We start from the raw sequence: 13,948 nt of genomic DNA on the forward strand, positions 1-13,948 counted from the left end.
GGCCCGGCCGGCTGCATGGCTGGCGATGACCCGCGGCCCCCTCCCCCCGCGTCTGGACCCCCCTCCCTCCCTCCCCGGCTGTCACCTTCCTCTCCGGGCGGGCGAGCTGGCGGCCTCACCTGGGCTGGGGCTGTCCCAGCCCCGCCCCTGACGGACAGGTAGCTGGTGGCCAATCAGGGGCCGCCGGCCGGAGGTGGAGGTGGCAGCATGGGTGGGACGGGGAGGGTGCCCAAGTCTTGTTCAGGAAGTTGAGCGATTGTGTGTGTGTGTGTGTGTGTGTGTGTGTGTGTGTGTGTGTGTGTGTGTGTGTATGTGTGTGTGTGTGGGGGGGGGGTTCCCAAGCCTGTCCCTGCCGCCTCCCCTGCTCCTCCGACCAAACTCGTGGCCCCACCTGGGGCATCAAGCAGAAAGACCACGAACTCGGCCCACCCCAGGCCAATCTGGTCCTGGTCTCGGTCTTGGGTAAGGGGCCTTGGGGCGTTGGGGCGGCCCAGGGCCTCCTGGGAGATGTAGTCCCTCCTCTGTCCTGGCCATTACTGACAATGACGCCATGTCTCCCTCCCGGCCTCCCCAGGACCCTTTCACCTAGAATTCCCAGGCATCACCGCTGGAAAGGCCCAGGGAGAAGTGAGGGCCAGCGCGGGCTTGTGGAAGGTGCTGTATTTGGAGTTCGGAGACCTGTGGTTAGAAGGGCTCCCTGGGCTCCCTTTGGGTTAATCACTTCCCTTCTGGGACTCAGTTTCCTCGTATGTAAAATGAGGAGGTGATTATACTTGCACTGCAGACTCACAGAGCTTTGGTTTGGTTTTTTCCGAGGTAACCCTCTCCTGTACCTCCAGGAACTACAGAAACCGTGGTCAGTATGAGGAGAAAAGATTTAGAGGCACAAGAACCCTGGGAGAGCATCTAGTCCCAAGGGGAAACAAGCCACGAGAGGCTGATTTCTCTGCTTGCTTCCCAGCGAAGTGGTAGATTGGGGCTGGACCAGAAAAGCCGTCCTGGTGTCAGAGTGGGCCAGCAAGGGAATGGGGGGAGAGGGATCTGGCCCCGGGGGGAGGTCCAAGGGCAGCCCAGAGGACCCCTCCTGGTACAGGTTGTAAAGGAATTCTGGCCCAGGGACGAGCTGGAGCAGAGGTTCTTTTGGTCCCTTGTCCGTCATTCTCTGGACCTCCTGCCCCACTGCTGGCTCCCCAAGTGATTCAACCCTCAGAGCACGCACTTTTCCATCCTGAGTTTCCAAGTACACAAACCCAGAGCTTCATTCTCCTGGCCCTTCCCAATCCCCCTTTCCAAACTGGCATCCTAGTTGCTTCCAACCACCCAGCCTTTGCCCCCCATGCCTGGAATGTTCTTCCTCTTCACCTCTTGGAGCTCCTGCTTCCATTCAAAGCCCAGCCCAAGGGCCGCCTCCTGCAAGAACTTCCATATCCTCTCAATTGTTAAGCACTGGCCCCCCTACCCAGAGATTCCTTTGTGTTTCTTTTCAGCTACTTATCTGTGTAGAGCTCCCTGCCCCCATCCCCAGAAGAATCCAAGTCCCTGTCCCATGGTCCCCGTGCTGGCCGGGATTGTCTTCTTTTGGGCTCTTGTCTTTGTAGCCTCTGCACCTGAGCACACAGGAGGTGCTTAATAAATGCTTATTGGATCAGCTTGCACAGAATGGATTTTTTGGGTCACATCTCATTAGACCAAAGGAAAGGAGTCAGATCTGCAACAAGGGACCGGCTTCCCTTCTGTCTTTGTGCTTGGAACCCAGTAAGCGCTTAATAAATGCTTGGTTGAATTGAACTGAACTTCCGAAGGAGAGTTGGAGTGGAGTCTCTGGAATCCAAACCCAACTGCGAGGGTTTGAGAATTGAGCAGGGGGCAAGAAAAGGAAGCATCAGGTAAAGACAATTTTTGCTTATCTTTTCTTACTAAAGGCAATTTTTGCAAGACATTTAGAGGTGAGGAGGGACGGCATTCCAGGCATGGGGGACAGCCGGTGCAAAGGCCTGGAGAGGGGGAGATGAACTGTGGTGGCTAGGAGCCAGAAGGCCATTTTGACTGGATTACTGAGTATGTGAAAGGCAAGTACTGTATGGTAGGCTCTGGCTTCTATCTCCCACCACGGGCCCTATGCCCAGGGTTCCTCCCTGCTCATCTTTCCCTCCCAGAATTCCTAGCTTCCTTCCAAGTTCAGCACTAGGGGTCTCCTCCTCCATAAGACTTTTTCTGAGCCCTCTAAGTCTTAGTGCATTCTCTCCCTCTTGGAATTATTCTGCCCCACTCCCCAATCTTTCCAGCCTTGTCATTTCCTGGTCTCTCCTCCTCTCATTATCTCAGAATTTTTTTTCAGCTCCTCTCCCTCCCTCTAGGTCCCATCAATACTGCCCTGACGCCATGCTTCCAGGATGGAGTAAGAGATCAGGATTCACAAGCATTTATTCTGTGGGCCCACTGTGTGCCAGGCCCTGCCCCCACAGAGCTTCCTGGAGGAGGAGGTCAGGCTTGAGCTGAACTTTGAAGCCAACAGGAGATGCTGAGAGAGAAAGCATTCCAGGCAGGGCTTGGAAAGGAATGTCTCAGGAGAGGAAGAACAGGGCCTGTGTGGCTGTGATAAGCATTTAGATAGCACCTACTGTGTGCTAAACACTTTACAATGGTTGTTTCTTGGGATCCTCACAACAACCCTGGGGGGGGAGGTGCTCTTATTATGCCTGCCTTACAGATGGGGAAACTGAGGTAAATAGCTAGTATTTTCCACAGGCCGGCAGCCCTCTGCCTCTGGGTTCCCCTCCAGCAATACAGATCACTCACTCACACCTGCTCAGCCTCCGAACAATGGTCCAGGAGCAGAAAGCAAACCTGCCCCAGGCGGGCCCTAACCTCAGAGAGGCACACTTCCATTCCCCTGGGGTGGTTGGACGTTGTTCTCTGGCAAATTCCAGCTGCTGGACCTGCCTTCCCACGAGGTTATCAGACCTCCCCACAGGGTTTTCTCTGCGCCAGAGCTGCCTGGCCTGGGGATCTGACCCACACAAAGGGGACATTTGGGGTTTCACTGGGGATTAGCAGCAACAAGTGAGAGTCAGCCCCGCCCTCCGGTCTCCCTCCATTATACCTTCTGTCCATCCTGAAGGGTTCCTTCCCTCATATTCCTCCCGTCCTGGCGGAGATAATACCTGCAAAGCCCTCAGCACAGGGTAGGCACCTGACAAAGGCAGGTCCCCCACTCTACAGTGGGGCTCAGAGAAGCCTCAGTGCTTCCTCCTGGGCCCCGTGGAGGCAGGCCCTGACCACAGGAGGAGAGGTTGGTGTGGCTGCTTCCCTAGCTTCCAGCCAACACTTCTCCTCCCTGACATTCTCTCCATCGTGCTTGGGTCCCCCGTGGCATCGGTCCTCCCCCATGTTCAGTGTCTGCTGTGAGACCAAGACACTCTAAGCCTCAGTTTCCTCACCTGGAAAAATGGAGACAGTACCATCTGTATTCTTAAAGGGCTGTTGTGAGGAAATCACAACTCTGTCCAATATAAAGCCTTCCCATACCCAGGCTCAGCAGGCTGCGAGAGGCTGCTCCGGGCTGTGGATGCCTGGGCTTCAAAGGAAACCTGACCAGCAAAGGCCCCTGACCCAGGGCATCACTTCCCCGCTCCAAAGCCATTCCATTCAAGAGACATTTAGGAAATGACTGCTTTCTTTCCCGGTGGACTTGGAAGAGCCAGACCTGGGCCCATAGAGGCATCTCCCAAAGTGGAGCCTGTTAGGTGCTCAGGAGTCAGGAGAAGACCCACCTTCCCACCCTCCTCACTGACTTATCTTCAGGCTCTTCCTACAGCATCTCTGCTGGCGCCAACATATGCACCCTGGTCTCCCCCATCCTTCAAAAGTCCTCCCAGATCCAAGCATCCTCACAAGCTTTCCGTCCTGGATCTCTCCTCCCTTTCCTGGCTAAATTCCTTGAGAAGGCTGTGCTCCTCCATGTTCACTCTCTTCTTAACTCCTCACAATCCGGCTTCTGACTTTATCATTCCACCACAACTGCTCCCCCACCCCAAAAGTACCGGTGCTCTCTTCATTAACAGATCCAATGGCCTTTTCTCTAGCCTTACCTTTTTTGACCCCTCGACAGACTTTGATGCTGTAAGATTTCACCACCTTCTCAGAGATACTCTCTTCTCTCTAGGTTTTCAGGATACCTATCTCTGCCTCTGTCTCTGTCTGTCTATCTGTCTCCCTCTCTCTCTCTCTGTCTCTCTCCATGTGTCTCTGCCTGTTTCTGTCTGTCCATCTCTCTCTATTTCTGTGTCTCTCTGTCTCTGCCTGTTTCTGTCTGTCTGTCTGTCTGTCCGTCTCTTCTCTCTGTCTCCCCCCCCCTTTTGGTTCTCCTCCTACCTCTCTGACCACTCCTCCTCATAGTCCTTTACTGGATCACCATCCTTGTCCTGCCTGTTAACCAGAGGTGTCACCCAAAGGAATGTCCTGGGTCCTCTTCTCTACCCTCTCTCCCTTGGGGATCATCTCTATGCATCTGCTTACTCAGCCCTAACCTCTTTCTCGCCTTCCACACTCACATTTCCAAATGCCTTTGAGACATCTCTAACGGGGTGTCCCACAGGCATCTCAGAGGATCCAGTGAGATGATAATTGTAAAATGCCTGGCACACAGTAGGTACTTAATAAATGCTTTGTTGGTTGATCGATTAATTTGAGGATGCAGAGAGTTCTCACAACTGGGGCTAGTCCCTTTCCTTCTCTAAGCCTTAGTTTCTCCATCTGTCAAGTGAGGGGATCATAGAATCATGATGGACAGCTGGGAATGACCCTAGAGGTCACTAGGTCCAAATCCCTAAGTTTCACACATAAGGAACTGAGTTCGAGAGAGGGTGAGAGATACGGCCAAGGTCACACAGGTGACCCAGTGGCCTAGCTGGGATTGGAATCCAGGTTCTTCACTCCAAAGCCAACCCTCTTTCCACTGTGCCAGGAGGGCTGAGCAAGCTCTAAAATGCTGGATGGGGTAGGAGCAGATGCTCTCTGGGTGCTTTCCCAAGAGGGAGGAGGGGGCTAGGGAGGGCTCCTTCCTCAGGTAGCCACATGGGGGCGCCAGAGACCAGGAGGGAGGAAAATGGCCTGCCCTGGCCTAGGGTGGGGATGCTGGGGTAGATGCCTCCACAGGGTTTCCAGCACCTTGCCCTGCCCCTCAGCAACCACCAGAGGGCAGCAGATTCACCAGGACTTGATGGTTCACTCATTCAACCACCCTATTAGTGGAGACCCAGAAGTAAAGCCCATCTGGGCAGGGCTCTGGAGAGGTTTGCAGTTGAATCCTCCCTACCCTTACCCTGCTGAGAGCAAACGCCTCTTCCTCCAGGAAGCCCTCCAGGATTCCTCCCAGCTGGGAAGGGGGCCCTTCACAGTAGCTGCTTGCGGCTCTTGAGCCTGGTTCTCACATCCCATGTTCTCTTAGAGCTGTGCAGACTGGTGTGAGTTCCGGCTGGCCACAAGGACCGTTAAAGGCACTTTACAGAACCACTTACATCCAGCCTAGGGCCCTGTTTACTGCAGGCAGCATCCTTCATGTTTGTGGGACAAACGAGCGACTTTCACAACTATGACAAGGGGCGAGATGTCACCCTGAGGAAGGGGCTGGCTTGGAGTCAAAGGGTCCAGGATTCAAATCGTAGCTCTCCAGCCATGCCTTCACCTCTGGCTCTCCATTTTCTCGTCTGTAAAATTAGGGGAATCCGAGGAGTTGGAAGGGACCTCAGAGTCCCCAAGCCACACAGGACAGAAGTCCGGTCACCTAGCTCGTGCCCAGAGACCCCTCAGCACCTTCCCTTTGGACTTTCAGCTTAAAAGCTCTGTGATTTGAAGATGCTTCTGGGTCCTTGCCCAGCCCTAGAACGTGAGCTCCCTGAGGGCAGGGACTGTTCGATGCCGGTGTGTATTCCCTGCCCCCGCACTAAGCAGGCTTCTGCTGCGGTTACAGGACTTTCGATGTGTCTGGGTTATGTTGTTATGTCTGGAGCACTTTATGGTTTGCAACGGTCCTGATTCTGGAGTCTCAGCTGAGAATGGCGCTAGGGACTCCATGGAGAAACTGAGGCAGAGAGGTCAGGTCACATGACAGCCAAAGACAGAATCGGAATCCAGGTGCCTGGCGGCAGGAAGACCCGAGTTCAGATCCAGCCTCAGACACTTCATGGTTCTAGGACTCTGGGAAGGTCACTCAACCTCTGGTTGCCTCAGTTTCCTCATCTGTAAAATTGGGGTAAGAACAGCACTTACTTCACAGGGTTGTTGTAAAGGTTGGATGAGATCATTGTTTTTTTTAAAAAAATGCTTAACAGTGCCTGCACATAGTAGGTGCCATATAAAAACATGTTCCCTCTACCCCACCCCACCCACTCCAGGTCCAACGTTCTTTGAACTAAAGCAGGCTTATTTTTGGTTGTTTGAGTTCTAAGGCCCCTCCCAGCCCTGACATCCCCTGTTCCAAGGCCCCTCCCAGCCCTGACATCCCCTGTTCCAAGGCCCCTCCCAGCCCTGACATCCCCTGTTCCAAGGTCCCTCCTATCTCTGACATTCCCTGTTCAACTTTGTGTATCTCTTCCTCAGAGTTCCTGGGGTGGGGGTGGGGAAGCGGTAGGGATGGGTGGCTCAGAGGCTGGTGAAGGGAGGAGAGCCCAGTGGAGCTGAGACTTTGGGAGTTCAAAAGGTCCAGAGGGCTCCGTATCATGCCAGAGTTCAGCTTTGCAGCCAACACAATGTCAATACCTTGAGGATACCTTGAGAAGTGATTGCTTTTGGGAGGACCTTGGGTTTCCTGTCGACTGGAAGTTGAGATGAAGGTTTCCTCAGCTAATCTGGAAACCGAGTTGGTGGGACCAGTGCTAGGTAGGAACTGAGCTAAGTTTCAGGCGGGGTCACCCAGAGACTGAGGATCCTCCCTCCACTCAGGACGTCACCTTCCTCTCTGGGAAGGTGACCTCACCTGGCCTGAATCTGCCCCCACCCTGCCTCTGATGGACAGGTATGTCCCTGAGGTGTTGGAAAGGGAAGTGTTTGTATCTTGGTTCTCTATCTTTAAGCAAAAGGAAGGTGCACAGCCGGTGGGGGCTCGAGCCAATGGTGTTAGGAAAGAGTAGGGGAAGAAAAAGATGAGTTCTGCTTTGGACTCAAGGTTGAGTAGTCTCTGTCTCAACCATTCAGGAAATCACCAACCACGGGTGTGGGGGTAGGGAGGACTCTGGTCCCTACATAGAGCTTTGGGTTGTGAAAACGGAAATCATCAATTCTGCCCTTGGGAGGAGACAGGCAGCAAGTGGCAGATAGGGCCAACTCTGGGGGAGAAACAGGCAGGGGAAGGGGCCGGTCTGAAGCAAGTGGTTAGATCAGAGGGTTTAGGACAGGAAGGGGGTGGGGGTTCCTCTCTGCCGACCCACTCAGTTCACGTATTATCTGCCATTTGTTCCTAATCCTGTGTAGGGAAGAGCCCATCAGGGTCTGAGGGGAGATGGGGGTCAGGATACTGGTCTGGTCCTCCCACATGGCACATGCCTCCTCCTGTGTCTCCCCCAGGCTTCCTGGTAGCTTTGCCCACCCTGTGAGTTGCAGTTAGTAGGGATGCCTGGCCCTTTCTCCTCAGGAACCACACCCCCAGAGGATGTTGACCACTTCCTTCTCCTGGATGGTTTTTCTTGCATCTCAAGATTACTCTATAATCACGTCCCTGCCATGGGGCTCATGCTATGAAGGCCATTCACCAACAAGGACTGACGGGCTCTCAGAACTCCCATATTTGCCTGGGAACACTCATTCACCTAAGATCAGGAGAGGACAGAGACAAAGGAACAGGGCACCACGGACACATGAGGGGAGGAAGTGACCATCTGCCCCTTCCCCACCCAGCAGGCACCGGAAGAGAGACAGGGCGACGGGCAGGTCCCACCTTGGGCATGGATGCTCAGTTCAGGCTCAGCACTGCTTAGTCACCAACTCTTCCAGCTCACACACAATTACAAGACTTTCTGATATCACGTAGTGTCAACTCTGCATCATTGCAACCGGCTGTGGACTAGCAGCCGATGGAGAACATAATGTGTGCAGCAAGAACTGGGTGCTATGTCCCTCCCGCTCATATACCAGATGTGCTAGAGATAACCAGTTATGGAGGGAAGGGTGGCCCCGAGCGAAGAGAGGCAGACCTGAAGTTAGGGAGGCTGGGATTCAAGTGACCATCCCTGTCCCTTACTCTCCTTGTGGCTCTTGTGGGAAACTCACTCACCCTCCCTCTGCCTCAGTTTCCCCAACAAGGAGAGCTGCCCCCTGGGTTATTGTGCAGATTAACTGAGATAATATCCATCAAGCCCTGTGCCATCACCAAGGCATTCTATCCAAGTCAGTTTTTCCAATTTCTATGACACCCTGATGCCCCTCTCTATTTCTCATCCTACCTTATAAGTTTTGCCTCAGAACTGAATAACTTAAATTCTTTCCCACTACCTTTTGAAAGAAAAAAACATCTCTTTCCTCTAGCTAGGGCAGAACTGGGCACTGACAGCCCCAGTATGACATCGCTCTGCCACTCACAAGCCTTCCAGGGCTCCCCATCGCCCCTAAGGTCCAGCACAAAGTCATCAGCCCCGCATTTTGGGGCCTCCACAATCTGGCTCCATACTACCTTTTCAGATATCTTGGGTCAGAGCTAGACGAGCTCTCTCCTGAACCCCCTCCTCCGCCTCTGGGCAGTTCCGCAGCCTGTTCCCTCTTCACCTCTGCCTGAGGCTAAACTCATACCCACAAAAGCTAAGCTGTGGCCTAAGAAGCACCTGTAGCTCCCGACTGCCTGCCTTGAGAATAAATGACCCAGGCTTTGGTTTGGCACTCGAGGTCCTTCATAACTGCCTCCCCCAACCTATCTTTCTGGACTCTTTACATATGGGCCAAAATTCACTTAACTGGGTTAGATCGCAACTAGGAGGACTTGGAGTCAGAGAGACCCTAGTTCAAATCCTCAGACACTAGCTATGTGTCTCTGGGCGAGTCACTTAACTGAGCCTCAGTTTACTCATGTATAAAATGGGGAGAATGGGGTTGTTGTGAGGCTGGAGAGAACATGCCAAGTGCTTTGTAAACCATGAAGCCTTAGACGAATGCTAGCAATAACAGTCAGTAGATAGTTGCTGAGATCCCTTCTAGTTGTGAGATTCTGTGAGTCTCTGGTTCTACGGTGAGGAGCAGGGGGCTCCTCTCATTACAGGATCATTGGCACTTTAAAGCTGGATCCTGGAGAAAGCTATCTTGAACCGGTGGAGAGAAGGGAGCATTAATGGCAGAATGTCTAGCACTGTGACGGTGAGCCCTCTTAGCAGCGGCATGGTGAGGTGAGTTTTCCATGGCCCAGGCTTCCCAGTGGTGCCCCTGGTGTTTCCTTCTATCGTCTCTCCTCTGACCTGAACCTGCTCTCAATGCACTCTGACATTGGGCGCTCCTTCCTGTTCCACCATTAGGTCCCTTCTATGTGCACGGCCTAGTTGGGGGGTGCTAGAAAAGCAAAAGTGAGAATGATATGGTCTCTGCCTTCACAGAGCTGCCTGCGGGAGTGTGCTCTTGGGGCCCTCCTTATCTCTTTTAGGGGAAGCAAAAGCTCCCTCACCCTCTCACCCTGCTGGAAGAGGGCTGCCCTAGGCTCTGCCATGGCCTCCAGGGCCTCCCCTGCCCTCAGCTGGAATGAGGGTGGTGAGAAGCACTGGGAAGGAAGGTCAGAGTGGAAGCTTCTTGAGATCAAGCGTTGTTTCATTTTCGACTTTCAGCACTGGCACCATGCCCCGGGCCTGGCACATAACAGGTGATTACCCAATGCTGGCTGATTGACTGGCCAAGGGGAGGGGTTCTAGGCTCCATCTCTGGCTCTTCCCTAGATCCCTGCTCTTCTCTATGCCTCCAGTTCCTTTAACCCAATGCTGGAGCAGGACACGTTGGCCAGTCCCCTCACAGGCTAGCAAGAAGGGCCAGGGACATTCCTGTCCCCTCCTTTTTCCGCTGCTGAACCTAAGAAATGAGGTACTAGAGTGAAAAGAGAACTGATTTGGGGGTCCTAGGTAGGGACCTAGGTTTGAATCTCAGCTCTGCACCTTCCTACCAACAGGTGTGACCTTGGCAAAGTCCCTTGTTAGGTCCAATTCAAGTTTGAACTCTCATGCCGCTCCACCCCCTTCTTCCTGCCCCCATTAGTCCTGACTGGAATCAGGGGTGTCAACTGCTTATGCCAAAGCTGAGCTCAGGAAGCTCACTGGCCTTGGGTCTAACCTCCTGAGGGGAAGGGGCAAAGAAAGGCCCTCCCGGGCTTGTGAAGGAACACAAGGGACCTTGAATCCAACCCTGCCTGAGAGGCAGCCTCACAGAGCAGCCCTGACAAGGCACCATCCAGAAGCCTTTGCTGGAAGAGCCCCAAGGAAGGAGACCCATGACTTCTCCATTCAGTCCCTTGTCACCTCAAGGCAGCTCTAGCTGCAGGAAGACACCAAGCCTAAACTGGCCTCTTAGTAGCCTCTCCCCCTTGGCTGATCCTGATTCTGCCCTTTGGAGCCAAACAGAGCAGAGCTCTTCCCCCTCCCACATGGCTCTTCCCCCTCCCACATGACAGACCCTCAGTTGCTTGAAGACAGTTCTCCTGTCCTCATGAGGCTTCCTCACCAGCCTGAACAGTCTCAGCTCAGCCTTCCACCAGCCTGATCGCCCTCCTCAGACACTCTCCAGCTGATGATGTTCTTCTTAATCCATGGTTCCCAGGACTGAATGAGAATAGTCACTCCCTATTCAGAAAGCTAAGCCTCTCGTGATGCACTGATGATGCAGATTTCTACATTTATTAAAATGACCGATGGGGTCACCCGTGATGTACACCTGGAACAGTTACCAGGGAGGCTGGCAGATCTGGCAACTCTAGGGTTTGGAGCCACAGGCTGTGGCTATTGGGTGTCTGTGCTAAATTTGGCATTAATTTGATGAGCCCTTGCATGGGTCAGGGATGGGGTGGGAGGAGGGGCCACAGAGTGCCCAAGGAAGGCCTAAAACTGGCCCAGGTCAGTAAAGGAGCCCATCAAAGACCAGTAGTGGATCAGGCACCTGAGTTGCCTCCCATCAGCTCAGGCTGCTAAGATGGAGAGATGCGGTATTTAAAACAAACAAACAAAAAAGCCCTGTCCTAAAGTGAAATGGGCTGCTTCCTAAGGTAGTGAGCTGGAGGTCCTCAAGTACTGCACAGGATTTTGAACCTTGTTCCAGTCCCAGGACAGAATAGAGGCTAAGGTCAGATTCTTGCAGATCAGGCTATGATGGCATTCCCCAGATGCTCAGTGCTTGTTGACCTTCCCTTTCCTGGGTGGGACTGGTCAGCTTTCACCAGGGGCCCAGCCAAGCCTCAGAATTCTGCGGAAAGTTTTCAAATGAGCTCATGTGTGCATCAGAGCCCAGCAAACTATGAAGTGTCACCCCAACAGGAGGGACATTTATTATCCTCATCGGCTCTGCTCCTGCTGCCTCCAGTTAATAAGCCAGATGGCTTCCCACCCACCCCCAGCTGGCCTGGCTGAACAACTGGGGGATAGGCGCCCCGTCTGCTATTCTAATTATCAACTTTGCCTGGGCCCAGAGGAAGCCTGGATGAAGCTTCCCCTCCCCAGCTGGGGGCACGCAGGCCCAAACCCCTTCAGGCGCCGACTAGTCTCCAGCTCCACCCTTGGCGGGAGTATAGGCCAGGCTCCAAAGAGGGGGTCAGGGGGTGACTTAGGGAGGGATGGCCTTGGTTTGAAAACATTTATTTATAGACTCGTGAGACTTAGAGCTCAAGGGAGAATCTGACCCGAGTGGTTAGTTCTTACTCGGCCCTGACTCACTCTACCACTCCTCTCCCCGTCTGCTCCCATCCACTTCTCCCATCCACATCCCATCCACTCCCATCCACATCCTCAGCAGAGGACCTTCCTGTTCTTCACACCATCCTCTTCTCTTTCTTTCCAGCCTGGGTTAGGAAAAGGCAGCTCCTGTGCTCATCAGTCAACCTCGACCCGCTCTACTCACGCCCTTCAACTCAACCCACCTGTCTCCTACCGAAGCTTGACCCTTGGAATCCCTAATTGTCCAGCGTTCTTTATCTGCTGCCTGGGTTCCTCCTGGCCACAAGCCTCCTTAGATCTCCAGCAGCCTTTAGAAAACCTTCCCTTAACCCCACCATGCCCTCAAGTCATCCTACACTTCTCCCTCCTTTCACAGCCTGCCTCTTAGAAAAAGCTCTCCCATTTCTCAGCCCCCACTTTCTTCTCAATCCCTTGTCATTTGTCTCCTGGCGCTAAACCAAAAGCTCTCTGCCCGGTCACCAATGTCTGATCCATTCATAGGTGGATCTGCCTGCCTTTCCACTGAACATGTGGCCCTGCACACCTTCTGGTCTCCTGACTCTCATGGCTCCTCCTCAGTCTCCTTTGCAGGCTCACTCTCCAGGACCCTAGTGGGTGGAACCTGGACCCTCCCCTCCTCCCCTCTCTTCACATTGACTCGAACTCATCAGCTCCTAGGGATTCAGCTAGCTTCTCCACGCAGACTATTCCCGAATCCACATCTCCATGCCCATGGGCATCTCAAACCAACATTTCCCTGACAGAATTCGTTCTTTCTCTCTAGCCCCATCTCTCTGGCTACGGTGGAGGATGCCGCCATTCTGCTAGTCCTTCAGGTTGGTCAGCGATGAGGGAACCTCCATCTTGACTTGTACTCTCCACCGCAGCCCCCACATCCCATCTTTTCCACCCCCACAATGGTCCCCTTGCACCATCCACCACCCCGGCCTCCGCCCTCATCTCTCTTCCCCTGAACTGTTTCTACAGTGAATTGTTCCCCCAGCTTCTGGTCCATCCCCGACACAACCACCCATTGGATATTCCTCAAGCCCTCCTGCCGTCCTTCAATCTGCCTGAGAAGCTCTGGTTACTCCCTCTATCCCCAACCCCCCACGCCCCAGTTAGCTTCTCTAGAACAATTCAAGCCCTTCACAGTCCTGCTGCCACCGACCTTTCCAAGTGGATTATACATCACCACCCTTCCTGTGCTCTCAACTCTAGCCACACTGGCCTAATGCTCCCCAAACACGGCTACCTCCTGCCTGCACACCTTGGCATGAGCCGTCCCCCATGCCGGATGCTCTCCCTCACCCCCAGCTCCTTTCCAGGCTCCTGGGCCACCTTCGAGAGGCTTTTCAGATGCCCCCGAGTGATTAACGCTCTCTCCCTATCAGCGGGGATTTCTTGCTTTGTATCTAGCCTTTATGTTCTCTCTGTATACATTGTATCTACTGAGTAAACTGGAAGCTCCATGAGGGAAAACTGAGGAAAGCTCCCCACACCTGGGGCAGACGGCACGTTCTGCAGAATTTCAGATTGAGACATGTAATATGTGTGTGTGTGTGTGTGTATGCATGCTTGTGTATATACACGTATGTATGTATATGTATGCACGTATATGTATATATGAAATGGCCCATAATCTATTTTGCTTGACTGCAAATTTATTAAAAGGGACTTTTTTTCTTTCTTTTTCAATTGGAGGAGAGGGAAGGAGGAGGGAGAGAAGGTGGATTTTGGTTCATCGGAAACTGAAAATTGTTAAAAATGCATGGTGGTTGATTCACCCATCTGGTATTTTTATTTTGCCGAGGAAACAGGCCAGTAGAACTGTGAAGCACCTTGCCGAGAGTCATAGCTGATTAGTGACTGAGTCAGGTCCTTTCTGACACTATCGGCTTTGTTTGGAAGGGGCATTTCTTCCAAGGGACTCTTTCTGCAGTGGGCATGTCAGGTGCAGTGGGGAGGGGGTATCTTGTGCTCTGCTCTCCCTGGGCTGGGTGGAATCCCAGGAGTTGCCAGACTGGCCAATGAGACCGAAAGCCCTGGCTGTCCTACCCTTGGCC

Source organism: Trichosurus vulpecula, chromosome 6 (genome assembly GCF_011100635.1).
Source record: "Trichosurus vulpecula isolate mTriVul1 chromosome 6, mTriVul1.pri, whole genome shotgun sequence".
Lineage (NCBI taxonomy): Eukaryota > Metazoa > Chordata > Mammalia > Diprotodontia > Phalangeridae > Trichosurus > Trichosurus vulpecula.